Consider the following 20,968-nt stretch of genomic DNA (forward strand, 5'->3'; position numbering starts at 1 on the left):
TATAATTCCTTAAAATATGATGATGCAAGTCCTAATGTATTAGCAGACTTTGTATAGAGCTATAAGATGTGTTAAAGGGGGGCGGGGGGTGGGGGTGGGAGATGAGGGTAAGGGGGATCGAATATATGGTGATGGAAGGAGAACTGACTCTGGGTGATGAACACACAATGGGATTTATAGATGATGTAATACAGAATTGTACACCTGAAATCTATGTAACTTTACTAACAATTGTCACCCCAATAAATTTAATAAAATAAAATTAAAAAAAAAATAAAGAGTGTGAAAATCTGTAAATTGGCACAATGTGTTCAAATTCCATTGCACTTTAACAGGCATAATTTTATTTTATTTGTCACAGTAGCACCCTGGGGGATACTACCTTGCCTTCCTACCCATTTTTCACAGCAATTATGAAGCTCTGACCTCTAATAGTTAACCAGCAGGATTTTCCCTTGATCCTGTCTGACTTCATCAATTGTAAATCAGGAACATGATCTCCTATAAGAAGGAACTAATTGTTTGACTGACAAATAAAACCAAATTGTAAACTATGTAAAGAGCTTTTGAGAAATTTCTATTAAAGTATGACCTTAAATCTTCCCAGTAAGCCAGAGAACTTATATTTTGTGCATCGTTTATCTCATTGTGATTTTTTCATTTTATTTATTTGGTTTTACATCTATTTCTTCATTATTATACAATTGCTCCCACATCCCACATGATGTTAAGCTTCTTTAATTGGGGACTATGCTGGGAAGTGAAAGTATATAAGCACATGGCTTTCTGAAATCAGAAATACCTATATTCAAATCTCAGTACTATCAGTAGATATGTAACCTTGTGGAAATTGAAACGGCATTTATATAATGGAACCAAAATACCATAGTTACCTCTGAATTCCCAAAAAACAAAACGCCTTTTTCTTATGGTGAAAACTCAACCGATGTTTATTAAAGATTGAGTTGTTATGGAATTGTTATTAAGAGCTGTGAGACAGTTTCTATTAAACCCCTCTAGGGGGCATTTAAGGTGTTACCTTTATAAGAGGAGACTACAGCAAAGCTTAGAGAATATTTAGAGAGTGCCATTAAATCTCAGAGATGCACTCTCAAGCACAACCTGAAATGAACTTTAATGTCATGAATTCATTCCCAGTTAACAAATAAAACTGAGGCATGGAAATCCTTAGCTATTTGGAATGATTTATTTTTGTTACCTTCATTAATTTATAGGCAGAGCTTTGCAATCCTCCAGTGAGATAAATAGGTTAACACCATTTAACACAAAGCACTTGGAAAAGAAGTAAAGGTCCTGATCCCCTTCCACGGCAACATTTACACCATTCTGCTGTGTGGATAGAAGATTTACACTGTGTACACCTTCGGAATGAAAGGCTTATTTATGGTACTTAGGTTTAAGTCTTCCTCTGGACCATGTGTGCATATGGCTCCATCTCTCCAATCCCAGGAGAGCTGTAGGAATAAGGTAAGTGGGACCCAGAATATCAGATTAACAGAGCAGATTTCATTCCAGTGCAGCAAATCTTATTCTGAGATTTGGCGTATACACTTGCAGTCACTGTCCGTATTGCTCAAACTCCATTATCTCTGTCTTTCTAAGTTGTACACATTTTTCTAATGTTCATTGTTGATCCTTGAGAAGGTGGGTCAAAGGAAGTTTCTCACCTTGTTTCATTTACTGTTAAGAATCAGAGGGAAAGAGATGATCTAAGTATGTTTAGCACAACTATTGTATAGCAGTTGGAGAGATCTGTTTAATGAATTAAAACTATACTTCTGTCTAGGTCATTTTGACCAATATGACATTATTTTTTATTCAGGACCCATAATGAGTCAAAATATATACTTGCTGTAAGAATGCTAAACAATAAAAGGACCTTGGCTCTTCTCTTACTAAAAAAAAATAAACAAATAAACTTTAAACAAAAATATTTTACACTCTCAAAGTTCCTTAAAAACATCCTTTATTTGAGGCATCTTTGAGTTATTTATATGAGGTGTGCTAAACAATACAGTGAATACTGCTTCTGAGTGTCATCCAATGGAAAGGCAGGGATCTTCAATATGGAAAGAGGCTCATCAACCCTTAGTAACAGTGTGTGACAAGTTTCAACTTGCTCAGTGCACTCAGTCAGGTGTGAGCCCCGGTTGAGAGAAGTGTGCTGTGAATCATCCTCCATTATGACAAAACTCTGTGTTACACATCACTTCTGGTATATGGCAATTTCTGTCAAATAAAAACATTATGGTGTGTCATCATCCACCTTATTTACTGGATTTGGCATCATGAGACTTCTGGCTGTTCCCCAAAGTCAAAATGATCATGAAAGGTAAATGTTTTAAATCCATTCAGGACATGGAGGCAGCCATGACAACGCAACTAAAGATACTCACGAAAGAGGACTTCCAGAACTGCTTCAGAAAGTGGCAAGAATGATGGGATAAATGTGTTGAAAGTGGGGATGAGTATTTTGAGGGGGATTAATGGCAATGTGTCTTTTACTGTAATGACTTTCTTTAAACATTCATAGTATTTTTATATCACACCTGTGTCAGCATAATTGTTTCCTACGCAGCATTCAGCCATTGTGTTTCATTTTAAATTTAGTACATCATATTTTATTGAGTATAACGAACCAAAAATATGCACAAATAACAGAATAGAAACAACCTATTCTCATACTAGCCAAATTAACTTTGCCTAAGATTATCCTCCCACTTGGAAATGTATAACACTTAAATAAACATGACAAGGTTGAGTTTAACATAACCAAGAAATTGTTGCTCCCAAATTCTAGAGCCCTTCCTTATTTCTTCATAATTCCTTTGATCTATCTTGTGAGATTCTCATTGTGTAAAATTCTGGCAAATGGCTCAGAGACAGAGACCGTCAAACAGATGTCAAGTTTTTACAGTTTTCTGCTGACTGCTGTTAAGAGGAATAGTATAGTTTGCAATGTAGAACCATGTCTATATTTGTGAACACTTGGATACATCTTTTATTTATATTTAAGCAAAGATGGAAACATACCTCCTAGTGTTAAGTAAAATTTTTAAAAAATCATTTACACTTTAACATATACCTCTTGTGAAGATATTAAAAATGTAAAGATGTGGAAACTAAAAATTCAGTTACTTGCTAAAAACAATTTATTTGATTCAATTAATTTCAATAATTTCCAATGTTGCTTTGAGCCACTTAGAGTCAGTAGAGCTTATATAACTTAAAAGAAAATGCAAACTTTAAAGAATGAGCTTTAAAATTAAACAAAAATTTGTGCCATCTGCATTACCTGATACTATCATATGACCTGAACATTCTAGCCATGTAAAATATGTTATGAGATTAAATGCCTATGATAAAGGAGGAAAATAGAATCCTCTGAGTTAACATACCCTTATTCTGAAATAAATTAAGCATTATTTTTCTAAGTTTTTTAGTGTAACACATATCTTTAATATGAAAGCAAAAACTCCTTGTGCTTGCTTTTAGATTATTAATCTTTTAATTCTCTGTTGAATTGTTTTATTTTAATGTATATTTAATATATATATATATATATGTATATTTTACCTGCACATTTAGATTTCCAATATCTTTTCTTACAGATATAAGCCAAATATGTTAAATATGCCCCTCAGAAATGTAAAGATAATTTTGCTTCTATTTCTTTGCAATGACCTCTGCTCATAGGTAGATGCATAATTGCTGACTTCACTGTTTGAGTTCTGACAGTCAAAGTATAAATCCTTCTGAGAATATTTGCTTTAAGAGGGAACAAAATCTTCTTTTCTTGGAATATTCTCTGTTGGTAAGACTCATGTTGTTTTCCTCTTTTTGTGAACTTTTTATAGTTCATCACATCTTTCAAGTTACTTCTTTTTTGAAGATTTGTTTTTCTGAAAATATTCCCTGAGACATAATTCATTACTTGACACCTCAGGTGAAATTAAAATTATGTTAACTCTAACCACATTAGAAAACTTCTGTTTTTCTGCTACCTTTCACCAGCAACTGCATGGCTACTTTTTCTGTGGCTTTACTTTATATACAATTTCCATAGGTAAACTGAAATTTGTGTTCTACTATCCATGTTTTAAAAACACGAGTTTTCTTTTGTTCTTTGGCATCTGAATTTTACTGAAAATAGCACGTGAAAACCCATCGTCCTATAACTCTCCTTACACCTTAAGTACTATATGAACAGATCTATTTTGGCCTTTTTGGAATCTATTCTATATTGATCACACCATAATGTGAATTTTATTTGAAAATGTTGTGCTAATTCAGTTTGGTAATGTTTTATTATTACCCTGGTTTACTCAATCATGTTTCCCTATAGTTTGTAATGTTAAGTTCATTATCATTGACATTGTGGTGTGTCTAACTTTGGTCTCTGCTCTCACAATCCCTTACTTTTTTCACAGATTTGTCATTGTAAGAATAATCTTTATTTTTATAAGTCTTTTTAATGGGCATGATATTCTTGGTTATAAACTTCTTAAATGCATTCACATTACTCTGTTATTTTTGAAACAATGATCGGAGTGATCTCTTTATTTCTATATTCAGTGTATATTTGTTAAAGACTGATTACTTAGTAGAGCTACCTGGGAAGTTACATTGACTTATTTATATTTTGTTTTGTTTTTTCACTTTCTTGTTGGGATACTAATTAATGAAATTATTTCTTCATTTCAAATGTATATATTGAGAACTATGATTAGCACTAGGAAAACGTAATCATTGCTTTAACATACCTGACAGTCAGTTTTGCTTCGAAGACACCTGCTCTCTCTGAAGCTATCAACTTCAGAGGCATGGAATAATACTTATATTTCTTTGAAATATACAAAAATTGGTTTCCTTTTTATATAGCACATTTTCTATAGTTATTGAAAACTCTAACATGATGTAATTTTTCGTAAAGTTTTTGCTTTCATCTTAACTTCAGTTGGCAATTTCTTCCTGAAGACAATTGCATCTAGGTAATTATTCAATTATATTTTGCCTCCAACCTGAGACAATTGTCTCCAACCTGAGACAATTATGATAAGAGCAATTTATATTCCAGGCAATTTTTATTTAACAGAAGCTTATAGATTACATCTGTATAGTTTAAGACAAATTTATCATATTGTTCTTTCTCCTCATCTGTGCAAACCATGGAACAATTTTGTGGCTCTCTTTTTCTTTCTTTCTTTCTTTCTTTCTTTCTTTCTTTCTCTCTTTCTTTCTTTCTTTCTGTCTCTCTCCTTCTTTCCTTCCTTCCTTCCTTTCTTTTTTTCTTTCTTACATTTATTGGGGTGACATTGATTAATAAAGTTATATAGGCTTCAAATTTACAACTCTATAATGCATCATCTACATATTGCATTGTGTGTTCACCTCCCAAAGTGAAATCTCCTTCCAACCTCCCTTACCCTCTTCTCCACATATACCTTTTTAAATAATATAATAATAAACAAAACACACAGTTTTAATGTAATTTGTATAAAATTAAACTCATACGAAAGTATAAAACTTCAAGAACGACAAAGGCAGTGTTTTATACAGAAGAATAAGGAGGGAGAATTGCTAAAGCAACACAAGTGGCAAAGCATAGCAAACAAACCATTGTATATTTATCCAGGGGTAAAAGCAATATTTATGATCAGAACAGAAAACCCAGAAATTGATGCATGGTGGTCAGGATAATTATTATATTATAGAGGTGACATTACAAATCGCTATGCAAAGCTTTGCTATCTAAAAACAAACCAAAAAAATCCACATTTTTTTACAAATGAAGAATAACTCAACTTCCATATTAAAGATAACATATTAAAGATATTAATCTAGTATCATGCACAACATGAAATTTTCCTGACTTAAAAGTCTAAATGTGAAAATTACATTTTGATGCATTTCTATTCCAATACCTCATCAGATTTGTTACTGGTTGCTGGATATCTAAACATAGTGCTCACCCACTCAGGAAAAGTCCATAAGAAAACTATAATCAGCTACTACCTATTGTCACTCATGTCCTAGTTGGAAATGGGGAGCTAATATACATTAAAAAAACAAATTTTCTTATGCATAATTAGGCATTTGAAATTAGCAAATGCAAAAAAAATACATTTTAAATTTACTTTTATAAAAAATGCACGTACATGATAAAAATGTTCAAACCACGGAAAGTAGAAAAATAAAGTTATAAAAAAAATCCCCTCCTAAAGCATTAACTAATGATACCATCTGACTTAATTTAGTACTAACAAGACCTTAGTAGACAAAATAATGCCCCCCCTCAAAGACATCCATGCTTTAATTTCCAGAACCTGTGATCTTGTTAATTTACATGAAAAGAGGAATTGGGTTGCAGATGCAATTAAGGGTGCTAATCAGTTGACCTGAGATGATGAGATTATTCTTGCTTATTTGGGTGGTCTCAATATAATCGCAGGAGACCTTGCAAGTGGAAAAGGAAGGCAAAAGAGAGAGAGAGATGCAGAGGAATGGCAGCATGAGAAGAACTTGATCTACTTTTGCTGGTTTTGAATATGGAGGAAGAAGACTTCGAGCCAAAAAACACAGGTGGATTCTTAAAGCTGAAAAAAGGCAAGGGGACTGAATCTCTCCTAGAGCCTCCAGAAAAATACAGCACTGCTGACACCTTGAGTTTAGTCCAGTGAGACCCATTTGGAATTCTCACCTCCTGAATTATGAGGTAATAATATAGTTGTGTGGTTGTAAGCCATTTTTTAGATATTTTTTGGTAATTTGTTACAGCAACAATAGGAGAGTAATGCAATATGTTAATAAAAAGTTTGTTTATTTACACAGATCAGAACTCCATGGGGAATAAGCAATTCACCTTACCTGGAGTTCCCTGAAGTTGTGCAGTACAACTTGGGAAACGACATATCATGGTGGCCAAGGCCCTGCATGCCACTATTTTTGCTAACGTGGTAGAGATATTCTTATATCAGCATGTGTAGAGCTTTCTTCCTCACGGACGATGCACAGTATTCTGTTTTATGATTGTACCACAATGTCACTGTACTTGAACCATAAATTAAAGCCACAGGACTAGAAAGCCTTTCTGTTATCTTTATCTATAAACAATAGAACATTTATTTAACATATATTGAGGTATATTTCAGCTGTTCCCAGTATTCATTATTGCAAATAACACAATTACATCCTTTATGCAATATGTTGACTTTGAAAAGTCTACCTGTAGGCAAAATTGCTAGGTTACAGGATACAGCCTTCATTTCAAAGATATAGCCGAATGACCCTGTGCCAGACATTGTAAAAATCATCCTACTATTTTTTTTTTTAAATTTAGTCCCAACAGTATCCCACGAAATATAGGTACTTTGGTTTTCATTACACACCAAAATAAACTAAACCTAAAATATATTAAGTAATTTCAATATGTCCTAAGAGTTTCAACAAAGTTAACAGCTCTTAAACACAGTGCCCTTTAAGGATGTGGTACTTTTGCATCTAACATTTTCAATTTTAAAAACTCAGGTAAATGTCAAAGCAACTTGAACATATAATTTGATCAATAACTGGTATTGACTTAGTGTGTTTAAATTATTTTCAGGTAATTATGGACAAATTTTAAAACAGAACAAAGGCCATTGAACACAATGGTACAATACTTTTAATGTTATTTTTGTCAGTACAAAGAAAAATAATACCAAAGTGGTTTTTGATAGAGATTGTTATAACTAGATGTATATTGTATATAGAACATTTATATGTTATATTTTAGTCAAGGAACATTACATAGAAGAATATAAATATCTATGTGTACAAAAACATTTTTTCACAGCCTAAAATGTCTGTCCATTGGGCTCTGATAATACCACAAACTCTTTAAATAATTTCATTTTTACTTTTATTTATGTTAGTGTAATTAAGGTGACTTTTGCCATGAGAACAAAACATTTTAACCCATTCACCTCTAAATATTGAGATTCATTTGTAATGAGTATTTTATTTTTTAACACGAATAGAGAAATGCATAACATATAGGTAATGCTATTGAGTGTTTTATAATGGACCAAATTACAGTGGCACAGTTATAGTCTCTAGAAGTCACTTATTCAAGTCAAAACTAGTTTTACAGATTTATCTTTAAATTTTAGTTGAAAATATAGCTCATAAACATTTACATCTAAATGAATCATGAACCATAAACATAGATGTCTACCTTCTTTTTATGTAAAGTGTATCAGGTATTTTGGAAACTCATAATGACGCAGTTCATTAAACAGTGGTGGGAGATGATGGAAAGCAGAGGCCATAATTCTTTTTTTTTTCAATATGTACACAAAGCTTTTTGAGTTTTATTTTCCTTGCATTGGAGATTCATCTTAACATGCTTGTATGTTAAAACAATAAGAGGGACTCTAACTGTTCTGAGCACATGTTAGACATGCACAGGTGCTGAAAATTCCTATTTAAAAAAATGTCAATTGCAGTGGGAAATGGAGAAATCACACACACATATGGCGGGGTGGTCATTTAGCCTGCTCCCCCCAAATTTGAATCTAAACTTAATTCATACTTTGATTACAATGTGCTGCTCTGACACTTGGGTGTGCAGAGCAGCAGCAGGCCTTCCCTGAAATGTTGTTGGTTCCTACTGCCTGACAATGTGACTCTGAGCAAAGGGAAAGGGCTCCCCTGAACGATTCCAGCCCCGAAGAAGGTGAGTACAATCTGCTGGGGACAGCTGAGTCTCCTCTTCCTTTTGAGGCATTGCTCATAAGTGGCATATCTCAGAGGCAGGCTAGGGCCATGTCACTGACCTCTGCAGATGGCTAGTCAATTTGGGGGCAGTTGTTTGAATGTGTTTTCCCTTTGATTCCTGTGGTCAGAGAGGACCCCCTTTCCCCAAAAGTCTGCACGAAAGAAGTGAAGTCCCTAGAATTAAGAAGAATCACTGGTCTAAGACCAGAGATCTAAGAGTTATTTAAATACACTCCCTTCCAGCCCTAACATTTGAGTAGCTCCAGTTCTGGGGAGTGCTGAAGTTTCTTCTCTCTCCCAACTTGAACTGGTAAAAAGACAATTGAGGGTGGGGGATTAGCTACTGAGAAAGGTCCTGGGTCATTTGTCCACCTCCCCAGGGCAGACCCTGGCAGACTTGCTTGAGGCCTAAAGCACAGGAAAGGGAAACAAGTGAAGTAGGAAGAGGGAGAAGGGAGGAAATGCTGCCTGTGGTGGGAATTTAGGAAGAGCCACTGAGAACAGCCACAGGAGCGACTCGTGGCACCTGCCACAGACCAGTAACCCCTGAGCTAGGTAAGGAGAGTTGGAGCACTGCTTAAGTCTTTGCTCCTGGAACTGCTGGCTTCCCAGGCCTGTTCCCTAGCCCCCTACTGCAGGGCACAGGGAAGGAGCTTGCACTGGGGCACAAGACTCAGTGGCTCATTAATACAAGCAAGAACCACGGGCCTTCATGTACTGGTCTCAGTGGAGTTTTCAGATAGCGCTGTACTTTGGCTGGGAGACCTGAGAGCCTATATATAATTCCTTAACTGTAGACTTTCAGAAGAGGGGTGCTATAGGAGGAGCTGTGACTGGTTAGGGGGTGGATGGAGGGAATGGGAAAGGAATCCTGCCCTTTGTCCCCTACAGATCTCACCCAGCCAGCCATGTCCTCTTATACTTTTGTTCTTGGAAGACCTAAAATTATTCTGGGATGCCATAAGACTGTTGACCTTCATGGCTCGAAAGAGTGAGATTAAGGATATTCACTTCCTCTTAAATACCTTCTACTGCCCAGAGAGGGAATGGTGGGATTCTAAAAAAAGAGTGGGGGCAGATCAAAGTTTGTGGGTCAGTTCACTTTTTCTACATTTGGACTGCAAACCAGATATAATATCTTCATCATTACAAAAGGAAGAGAAAGAAAACTTGTGTAAACCAAGATAAAAAGCTTTTAATTGTTTGAACGCCAAAAGAATTAGATGGTGAAACCCAAGGTTTGGAAGATAGTGCAGACAGTCACCTTTTAAAAAAATCTAAAATCCACCAAACCACAGCTTAAATGTTCTGCCCCAATCAGCAAAACTGTCAGAAACACAAAAAGAGCATTTGGAACGGTTCTACCTCTCAAAAGGTAAACAGTATACAAAACAAAACAAAACAAAAATCCCAACAACTTAATGTTGAAGAAGTTATCAGTAGATACCTGGTAGCTCGTCTTTCACTGATAGGCATATATTACAGGGTTCATACGTATTACGGCTACATGGTCAGCACACCAAGTGCAGGACGCCAGCCCGAGGCTGTGGATGCTGGCAGAGGACAGCCTGCCAAGCTTCCAAGTAACTGGGCCTTTCTAGGAACAGATCCAAATTTTCATTCTTGATTAGGAGGTGGGGAAATCATTTCCAAAGATTATTCCTATATAATTCTTTCCTAAGTCAGCTTTGATTGCTCCATGAGCCACTGGGTTCCACATTTTCCCCACGTTACTTCATGGTCTTACTGCTGCTGCTCAGAGCTACCTACGGCCTTTTCCTGGGGTCAGGGTGTCTGTTTCATTTTCCCAATGTTTAAGACAATTAGCGCTCATATCCTTGAATTAGATAAGCAGCCTCACATAACAGTTGAGAACAAAGACTCGGGAGCCAGACAACCTAGTTCTGCACTCTGGTTATGTTGTGTGACCTTGGACAAATTACTGAAACTTTTTGTGCTTTGGTTTCCTTGTATGTAAAATGGAGATGATAATAGTCCCCACCCTCTAAAGCTATTCTGAGGATTCAATGTTAATATTTGTTTAACACACAATAGTGCCTGACACCTAGTAAGCACAACATATCTGCTTACTTAATAAATTACTTCCAACTTATTTAAGACACATTATGGACTGAATTGTGTCTTTTCCAAAATTCAAATGTTGACACCTGTTGGGCAGAAACAACATGCACCCATTGTCAACGTCAGAGGTGGACTCCAACTACTTGGAGGACAGCAATGATTATCACAATGCCAGCCACCAGAAATAGAAGTCCAAACACTTGTCCACTGCATCTTGGCATCGGAGTTGCCAAGGAAAACACAACACAGTCAAACATTGGGTGGAACTATGTTATACTCACATAAAGAGGGGATGGGGTAAAATAAATTCCAATAGTGTGTTGGGTCCCCAAGACTAGCAGATTTCCCCAGCAGGTGACAAAGAGCAATTGGCCTACTAACATCCCTCTTATGCTGCAGCCGAAGGACCCTCTTATGTCTCCCATGGAGTTAAAAATACTAAATGCTGGAGGTGAGCCAGAACAAAGCAGAATAAAGGAGCACACACTGAGTCTGAAATAGAGAAAGATATTCCCACACAGGTGATAAGCCCGAAACAGGTTGTGTGGGCTTTTTAGCTCTAAGGAAATACTCTAGGTCCAAGGCCCCTTCTTATGTGGCTGCGTGCATGCTCATGATCTGCCTTTCCCAGCAAAGCCCCAATCTCTGATGTGACTGGAGGAGACAGGGCCTTTAGGGAGGTAATTAAGAGATCATAAAGGTTGGCTCTAATCCAACAGGCCTGACATCCTTATAAGAAGAGGAAGAGACACCAGGGGTGTGAGTGCACAATAAAACTGACACAGGTAGGAGGCAGCCATCAGCAAGCGAAGGAGAGAGGTTTCAGGAGAAACCAAATCTGTAAACAAATTGATCTTGGACTTCCAGCTTCCACAACTGTCAGAAAATAAATGTCTATTGTTTAAGCCTCCCACTGTGTAGTATTTTGTTATGGTAGCACTAGCAATCTAGTATACTAACCATCTTAAGAATCATAAAAAGATAGTCCCCTACTCCCCTCTCCCTTCATATATAACATTTTAGTGGTGCTTCTTTATGGGTTTACACCAACTCACACATTGAGGACACTTTTTTTCTTTTAAGGAATATGGAGAATATGTGACATTTTCATTGCCTTTCCATTTGGAAATAAACTTTCAACAAGAAATATAGAAATATATTAGATAATATTTGCTGTACTATATTGAATGTTTGTTATCGAGGTTTGGATTATGATATCTTTTAACTCAGAGACCACAATTTTCTAATTTTGTCATTTCACAAATTAGCACAATTACTAACAAATAATAACTGCATAAATATATACGTGGTGAAACCCTAAAATAGCTAAGTGGTATAGAAAAAAGATGGCTCATGTTTTATAAGATATGATTTCATACCCAAGGTATTTTGAATGGCCTACCTTCAAATATAAATCTTGGAATAAAGTGCATGATTCGAATTAATGTAAATAAAAACTATTTAATGGTATTCCTTAAAAAGACATCTAAATGATTCCACAAAAGCAAAATAATAAAATATCAATTTCAGGTTCAAAGTTATGACTGAATTTTAAATAAATAAATTGGTGTGCCACTGATATATTTAACATCAAACAAATCTGTTTTCTAAATGTGATGACAAAGTAGTCAAATTTTATGTATATAATAAAATAAATATTAAGAAGAACTAAAATTTAAAAGATAAATTGTTACAGAGTTACTAAAGAAAGTAACTAAGTCAATAACTGAATTATTCTGAAAATGTTGCTACTTATATTTAGAATGCAAGGAATTTGTTAAGTGCTAAACTGCACTTAAAATGCAAACGTTTAATATATTCTGATTGTAATTATTTCCTTGGTATACATACTGTCAGGTCCAAATGAAATTTTTTTTAGTAGAAGTTCTGATGTTTTTAAATAAATACGTTCAATTTATAGCTATCTCATCACTATCACACTCTCAATCAATATTGTACAAAAATTTGCGGCATGGGTGAAGTGGTATATATTTTATAGTTTTAAAATTTTGAAAATAAATAGAACACTATTTGTTTATTTAATAGGTTTATTAATGTGGTTGCATGTTTTCAGTACTTATATTAATAAAAAGTTCTGAGGATACAGAAGAAAGTCAGAATTTCTTGCTTTTGTTACTCTCTATCTAGAATTTCTTTAGTATTAATACATGAAAATATTAAAATGCCTGGAGTTTTGCTATAATTATTTTAGGAATGTTCTGCAGAAATTCTAATCCTGACATTGACTTACCTAGGACACAAAAAGTGTCATATTTTCTTTTTTACTTTGTGTATTGAAGATTTATAGTTGGCTTAGTTTCTTATGGCTCCATAGAGACTGAAAAATGTGATAAAAGAGATAAGCTGTGTCAGCTCAGGAAAAAAGAATAAAAAATGGAAATGAAGATTTAAAGTGTCTCATAAGACAGGAGAGATTAGAAAAGGAAGATAACTGTATTCATGAAAGAAGCAAAAGAAGGGTATCAAGAAAAAAAAGGCAAAGTTTTTGACCAGTAAGGAGAGAATAAAAAGGGAAAAGTAGAAAAAACGTAAAAGTAATTTTCGTGTTCTAAACTTTTGCAATCACATTTTAGTTTAAAAAACTTTAACTGACATATTTCTTACAGAATTCTTGTCCTAAAAGCAGAGAGTATATCAGTCTTTTTGAAGTACTGATGTGGTACTTACCAGCATTTAACCTAGACTCTAATTTTTGTTGAAAATATTAAAAGTACACTTAAAGTGATGTGGACATTTATACAAAATATTCTCAATAATGATTATTCATCTCTAGATATCCATTGATAGTAAAATTTTGAGTGATTTCAATTTCTTTCTTTGTACATGTATTTTTTTGTGTCAAATTCTTCAAAATGAGCACATTTAACTTTTCAGTCATGGTTCAAAGCAGAAAATCAAAAATTTTAAGCAGGAAACATGTCTTTATTCCCTAAGCATATAACATCTTTCCAAGGTCAGAAGGAAGAGGTTTAGGTTGGAATTTCAAATATGTCCCTCTAAGCAACAGAAAATGGACTCATAAGACTCATACTACTTCTGAGGCGACTGAAATAATTGTGTGCCCCAACCTCGTAGTTATGGGCAAAGGATCAGAAAATGAGAATGAAGAAGGCTTTGCTGTTACCAAAACGGATTCTCACCGAAAGAGGTCAGAGAATTTCAGCAATAGGTTTTAGTAGTACTCATTTGTCCTCAATAACTGTCACAATCTAGTAAAACCTTGATACACTGTAACCTAGAAAGTGTAATAGATGTTCACATTTACTATCACCAGTACATATAAAATAAGAGGTGAAAAGATATGTAATATATATAGAGAGATAGAAATAGAGATAGATAGATATAGATATAGATATAGATATATAGCCTTTTGGCTTGATTTATACATACATCAAGCAAGAAAGACAATATGGATAGTGTCTTAAGGCTCCTTGGCTGCCATAACAAAATGTCATTGATCAGGTGGCTTAAACATCAGCAATTTATTTTCTCACAGTCCTGGAGGCAGGAAGTATACAATCAGGGGTGCCAACATGGTTGGTTTCCAATGAGGGCTCCCTTCTTCACTTGTAGATAGTCATCATCTTGCTGTGTATTCACATGACAGAGTAAGACAGAAAGCAAGTCTGGTATCTCTTCTTATAAGCGCATTAACCCCATCATGAGGGCCCCAGACTCATAAACTTCTCCAAAGTCTAATCTCCTCCTAAAAGCTCAATACCCAAATAACATTGGGGATCTGGGCTTCAACATGTGAATTTTGGGGAGACACAATTCAGTTCACAGCATCTAGAAACTAAGACTGCTAAACTCTCTATTTTGAATATTTTGAGGGACCTCATACTGTTTTCTATAACTGCTGTACTATTTTACATTCCCACCAGCAGTGTTCAAGATTTCCAATTACTCCACATCCTCAACATTTGGGGTATATGTATATATATGTATGTATATGTGTGTGTGTATATATATATATATATATATATATATATATATATATATATATAAAATAGCCATCTTAACAGGTGTGAGATGATATCTCATTGTCATTTTGACTTGCATTTTTCTGATAATTAATGATGTTCAGTACGTTTTCCTATACCTGTTTTAATCCAGCAATCCCACTTCTGGGTGTATATCAAACCAGGATCTGAAAGAGACAACTGCTCTCTCATGTTCGTTGTGGTATTATTCATAGTAGCCAAGATATGGAAACAACTCAAGTGCTCATCAACAGATGAATAAAGAAAAAGTGTTATATACTTACTGAACCTTAAGAAAGAAGGAAATTGTGTTATTTATAGCAATATGGATTAACTTGGAGGATATTATGCCAAGCAAAATTAGCCAGTCACAGAAGGAAAAATGCATTCTTCCACTTAAATGAAGTCAAAATAGTTAAAATAGTCAAACTCATAGAAGAGAATACAATGGTAGTTGTCATGAGTTGGAATGGTGGGGAAAATGGGGAATAGCTGTTCAGTGGGTACAAAGCTTTAGTTACACTAGATGAGTAAGTTGTAGAGATCTGCTTATACAACATATAGTGCATATAGTTTTTAAAAAATGGTATTTTGCATTTCAAAATTTCTTAAGAGGGTAGACCTCATGTTAAGTGATTTTACCACACACACACAAAAATAGACACAAGGAAACTGGGCAATGTTAGATATGTCTATTGCTTTGATTGTGATGATGGGATTATAGGTGTTTGTCTATGTCCAAACTCATCAAATTATATACACTAAATATGTGCAATTCTTTGTTTATCATTATATCTCAATAAAGCTGTTATAAAACAAAACAAATGAAAAAGAAAACTTAAACTGTCAATGTCCATTGTTTTATGAAAAGGAATAAAATGGTTTATGAGTGGGTTACTAGATGTGAAAAAATGCCATGCCTATCTCCATTCCTTTGCTACATGGCCTCTACATTTTTTGGAAGGCCATTCTAGTATTCTAGATGCTACTGGTAGCTGGGACACTGAGCAAAAGCAATATAATACAATCCATGCTCATCAGCCCATTGCTTCTCTCTTACTCACTGAAATTCAGTCACTTGTTCTCACAAACCAGAGTTTTAATTCTGCAGTGCTCCACTTTTAGCTGGTGTCTGCTTATCATGCAGAACCCCTGTTACGCAAACTAAAATGTTGTTTTCCTCAGTTAACTGATCATAGAAAACCCCTCATGAGACCATGGTGATAGGATGAGGGTGAGAAGCAATGTAGCAGGAGTAGGGAGTAGGTTTCATAATCAACTACTGAATCTGCTCTGAAAATGACTCATGCCAAAACGCTTAACATCTGACTATAAGCCCTAGCTCTGGTAGTACACAGTGGCATTATATTTCCACAAAGACAAGCATGGTTTTAGAGTCGGTAACCAGTTACACCTGTACATTTTACCATTAAATGTCTGGTGTTTCATATTAATTTAGTGTCGTTTACATCAAAGACTGGGTTTTAGTCAAACAACTAAACAAACTGAACTACTCTTGGCTGTTCTGAGTAGTATATTGCAAGCCATATTGATTAAGTTGTCCTGATCTAATCTATTATTTTCTTCCTTGTCCTTCACTTAGAATACATTTCCAAATAAATTGCTCAGGTTGTTTTGCCATTATGAATGGTGAAAATAATGTAGTATTTGTCATCTAGTGTATTTAACTTGATCTTACTTTTATTTGTCCCCTGGGTGAACTGCTATCAGAATCTACTTATCTGCCTAGAGGCTGTGAGGTAGTAGGAGTGTTGTTGTAATGGGAGTTGGTATTTTATTCCAAGGCAATAGTCTCAGGTGAGTGATTAAAATGTTTCCCCCAAAGCATGAACAGCAATCAGGAGAGGCTCACAGGTTAGGAATACACAGAAGTAATATCCAGATAAATCCACTTAAATGACCCATTCCAATCCTGAAGCTCCACTCCTTTCCAATCAATGCTCCAGCCTTCACGTAAGAGAACAGCAAATGTATTGATTCAATAATAGGATAAAACTCCGCACCTGATTTTTGCTTTTATTGGTCCTAGCGCTACTAAGTATATAAAAATTGTACCTGGATCTGTGAATTAAAAGGACAGAGCTTGTAACTATCTTTCTTTAAGCTTTTGAATATTGTCAGAAGTAACTGGCCCATCTCCGAGTTCTTACATTTCCTTCTCTTCACCATGATACTCTATTGTAGCCATTACTCTATTCACAGCAGCCATGTCTTCCTTCGTACTTTTTGCCACTGCTTTCCATGGACTATACAACTGTCATCCTCCAAATGTAGCTGCCAGGTAAATGCATATCCAAGAAGGTCAGGTAAACAAAACAAAACAAAACAAAATACAGATTTCCATCCTTGAGCATCTGTTTTTACATCCATTTCTGGCATCAGCCAAATCAACTACAGGAAACAGAAACAACTCTACAGACGTAGTTTTAAATAGATACTGTCACAAATCATAATGGATACCAATGAGGAATAACTCCCAGATACCACAGCACTTTCCTACTCCTTCTGAGAATTAGAGCCAGACTTCAAGAATATACCCCTGAAAATGAAATTAAAGAAATGAAAATTCAGAAGCAAGAAGCTGCCACTACTGATGCCACAGCTCTCTTCACACAGTGCAAACTGGATGAAGAGACCTGAATGATGGCTACCAAAAGTCTTGAAATGGCTCCAACACTGTTTGCCACCAAAAAGGACAAAAATAACCAGTATATTGGCCTCTGCTTAGTTTTTATCTTCCAAACCTTATGCACATGTTCCTAAGTTGTGGATTATTATTATTATTTTTTTTTTTAAATCCAGAACCAAAGCTGCAAGGGAATATGAGAAGTAAAGTTGTAGGTTTCCAACTTCTCTAAGAAAGGAAAGAGGAATGGAACTTGAGAAAGACAATCCACCATATTTACCTCACAGTTCAAGAATAAAACTTCATATTAAATGCAAATAAGTAAACAATCAAAAATGCAGACAACCACATTTTCCAAAAACTCATTAAAATTTAACTATTTTAATACTTGCAGTTTTCAAAAATGATTAAATAAATGTTCTATAATAATGATTTGGAGATTTAGTTTTATATGTATTTACTTTGCACTGCAAGAAGCTAGTCCAATTAATAAAGTCCTTGGACTTTGAATTTAGAATCATATTTTAATAATTAGGCTTCTGACATACATTCCCATGTCTTCTCCTCTGCATTAGCTGTTTACATTTTATTCTTCATCACTGTTCTTCAGCTCTGAGCATCGTTTGTTATTTGTTTATTTATATTTAAGATACAAGGCTATTTCTTGTACAGTCACAAAGTGAAAAGATATTGGGTTAAATCCAGCATAGAGCCAAGTCCACTTTCGGAAGAATGATAGGTTTTTATATTCAATCATAAATTACTTTTACGCCCTCAAGTTTACCTGTCAATTCACTTAAACAGTACGAAAAACAATAGTATTATATATTTCACACTCGGGCCTTAAAATTTTTCCCATGAATTTCATTTCTAGTTATTTATCCAAGAGAAATAAAAACTGTACCACAAAAAAAAATATATATATTTAAATAGAATTTTCATAGCAGCTGTTTTTCTAATAGGCAAAACCTATAAGTAACCAAAAATAGGTGTCCATCAACAGAAGAATGGATAACCTCTGGCACATTATTAACATAGATTACTACTCAGCAATAAAAAGGAACAAAGTATTGATTGATGCAACAATATGGATGCAGAGATATTGCTGAAAGCTATTTTTGTAAGAAATAGTAGTAGCATACAAGAAAGCATACAGTACTATCTAACTGAAAAGTAGTAGCATACAGACTATCTAACTCCATTATTATGAAGTTGAGAGCAGACAATACAAATCTATGATGATAGAAATCATACCTGGGAGTTCACAGTACAGAGAATCGACTGCAAGGGCCATAAACAAACAATCAAAATTCTACTCCTTGCTAAGGATGTATGTTACATGGCTGTATGCATTTTTCAAAACTCACTGGCTTATCTATGCATTTTATAATATCTATTTCATACCTCATTTAAATAAATTATTGAAAAAACAAGACAACAGCATAAAAGTTATGAAAATAAATAGTACCAATATTAGATTACATTTTGGTACTAAACTGAAATTAATCCTTGGAGATTTCATTGGCCATTGTCAAAGGGACTAGAACAATTGCAAATTGAATTGTGATTTATTGCTTCTTCATTCCTGTCAGGTGATATCACTTCTTAGATGGAAGTCCTTGTCTAAGGATAAGAGAGTAGACACTCTCCATGTATACAAATAAATCCACACAGAGGCTATTTCATTAGCTTTATGCTTTTTTATATTCAGAATGTTCAGGAAATTAAATACTGAAAAGATTTATAAATGATGATTTATTTGAACCATTAAAATGACAGAATTACCTAGAAAAGCTATGAGGTGACCTTTCTGTTTAAAGTCTGTCTTATATAATAAGATTATATACTCATCAGTTTGTTCACATAGTCTGTCCACTGGGTGTAATAGGCAAATAATTTATAATACCACTCTTGTAATTTATCTTATCATTGTGTTTCATTGGTTTTCAATTTTATATTATAATTATAGCATCCCATTAAACATTAAATTTCTAAGTAGTTCCTAGCACTAATCAAATGTTATCACTATCAAGATACTAATTATTGAATGTATTAGTTTAAATGTAATTGGTTGATCATAAACATAGATGTGTGGCAGTCTGACTACTGAGAGATGCAATTTGTGTTATTTTATAAACATTGTTTGAAATGTTGAAATAAACCAGTTGTGTTTTGCTTACGATACCTAGAAGCCAACAACATGTTTTTTAGACTTTGTTATAAGGCAGATAAACTTATTGATGGAAAACTGCTGTATTTTAAGTCGTTCATTAAGCCCACCACTAGACTGCAAATTGAAAATAGCATCAGTGAGCAACCCCTGAAGTAAAATGATCTGAAATCCATGATACCAAAAGTTAACAGGTTTCTGTTGTCAATAAATGCATAACAAAGGCATGGGAGGATAAACTGATAGCAGTAGAGGTAAACTATAGGACAATTTGTTCTCATGAGCACTTGGTTTAACATTTTACCATCTTATAAAGAAAGTGATCATATGTCAATTTCTAGGAGAATTCATAAGACATTACTTTGGTCTCTTAAAACATACAGTTATACAAGTTGTTTCTTTGTTATTCTTATTTTTATTTTTGCCTATAAATAGTGTTGTATCTAGAGTGCGATCAATACACAATAGAGAGATTAAAACTCTTACTTTTATCTGCTTTTTCAAGTTATCCCTGTTGGCAGTTGTATTTTAATTTGTTTCCAGTTTGTACCTAGAATTTTTATTGAAGAATGCAGTTAAAAAAAAAAAAAAATACTACACACACACACACACACACACACACTGAGGCACTGATGCAAGGACACATCCATATGCATGTTTTCAGATATGTATCAGTTTGTATGCTGAGGAGGGACTTAGTTTTCTCTGCATGAAAAATACATCAGATACTTATGATTGCTGAGGAGTAGTGGAGACCATTATTTATAAAGCGCCACAATGCTTTCTAAAAGAGCAAGAACAAAGCGCTCATTACCTTTCTCCTGAAACCTGTATTTCTTTAACCATGTGAAAGTGAACCACACTGGTCAGTAGAGCAATGAGTCCCCTGATGTGAAATCATGATATAACAACAAATGAAACTTGTGGACTAGATCCTGCAGAAACACAGTAACACTTGTGAACATGAATTTCCATCTGTGATATGGTTGACACTGGAGTCTAACATAGAACAAACTTCCTCTGGGAGTTTTTAAGCTTAAATAGCAACTAGGTTGAAATGTCAGGCCAGGTTTTATAGGAAACATGATTATTCCACTACATGGCTGGTGGGAACAATGATTTTCTTTCCCTCGTACTTTGAAAGACTATAGACCTGGTGGTTATTTACAGTAGTTGTTTGTGTCTTGAAGAGACTGCTGCAGCCTCATTGCCTGAATGAGAAACAGTGTGTGCTAGAGATGACAGAAGTGGCAGTGCCACCAGAGAAGGATTTCTTGAGCTGTTTGG

At 34.7% G+C, this 20,968-nt stretch overlaps 1 pseudogene; it reads left to right on the forward strand.

The window, feature by feature from the left end:
• The first annotated feature begins 10,285 nt into the window (after positions 1-10,285).
• Positions 10,286-20,968, forward strand: part of LOC109458478 (rho GTPase-activating protein 17) — a 93,424-nt pseudogene continuing 82,741 nt past the window's right edge.

This window comes from Rhinolophus sinicus, linkage group LG03 (assembly GCF_036562045.2).
Source record: "Rhinolophus sinicus isolate RSC01 linkage group LG03, ASM3656204v1, whole genome shotgun sequence".
NCBI lineage: Eukaryota > Metazoa > Chordata > Mammalia > Chiroptera > Rhinolophidae > Rhinolophus > Rhinolophus sinicus.